Here is a 793-nt window from a genome sequence, read left to right on the forward strand (position 1 = left end):
GATACCTTGCTGTTGGCCGAAGGGGAGGTTGGGCTTAGAATTCCAACCTTGCTGAGGACGACAGTCTGAGTCATTGGGAGTGTTGTTCCCAATGGAGTTCTCGTCCAATTGAGTGAATGGGCAAGATTTGCCCGAGTGTCCAGTATTGCCACATTTCTCACATGTCATTTGAGGCTCCATAGTCTGGTTAACCTCCTGGTGTGGAGATTTCAGCTTTTCCATAAGAAGATCCATCTTGGCTGCCAGAACATTGACACTGTCGATTTCATGTATTTCATGGGCCGACTGTCTATCTCCCTTCCAACTCTTGTTGGAAGCAATCTTGTCGATGAGCACTTTAGCTCCTGCAACATCGAGAGAGAGGAATGCTCCTCCCGCTGCTGCGTCCATGTGATCTTGCGATCGCTGGTTCAGGCCATGAAAGAAGTTCTGAATGATAAGCCACTCTTCCATGCCGTGGTGTGGGCATGCTCCAATGTATTCCTGAAGACGTTCCCAGGCTTCCGGGACTGTCTTGTCCTAGAGTTGTTCAAAACTGGAAATCCTATTTCGAAGGGCATTGGTTTTGCCCTCCGGAAAGTACTTGACCTGAAAAGCATTGTTGCACGCATCCCAAGTGTCGAACGCGTCCTTGTAGGTGTAGAACCACGTCTTTGCTTTCCCAAGCAAAGAGAATGGGAACAGTCGAAGACGAACAGTATCCATCGTAGTGCCTTTTGGGTTGATTATGCTGCTCATTTCCAAAAAATTCTGTAGATGAGCGTGGGCATCCTCTGATGCCTTTCCGCAGAAG

General features: G+C 48.4%; 1 non-coding gene across 1 annotated transcript; it reads left to right on the forward strand.

Moving 5' to 3' along the window:
- The first annotated feature begins 451 nt into the window (after positions 1 to 451).
- LOC120663091 lies at positions 452 to 558 on the forward strand. Its single transcript, XR_005670315.1, has one exon. It is a non-coding gene; the product is annotated as a small nucleolar RNA R71 (small nucleolar RNA).
- Positions 559 to 793: the final 235 nt, after the last annotated feature.

This window comes from Panicum virgatum, chromosome 2N (genome assembly GCF_016808335.1).
Source record: "Panicum virgatum strain AP13 chromosome 2N, P.virgatum_v5, whole genome shotgun sequence".
In the NCBI taxonomy this organism is placed as follows: Eukaryota; Viridiplantae; Streptophyta; class Magnoliopsida; order Poales; family Poaceae; genus Panicum; species Panicum virgatum.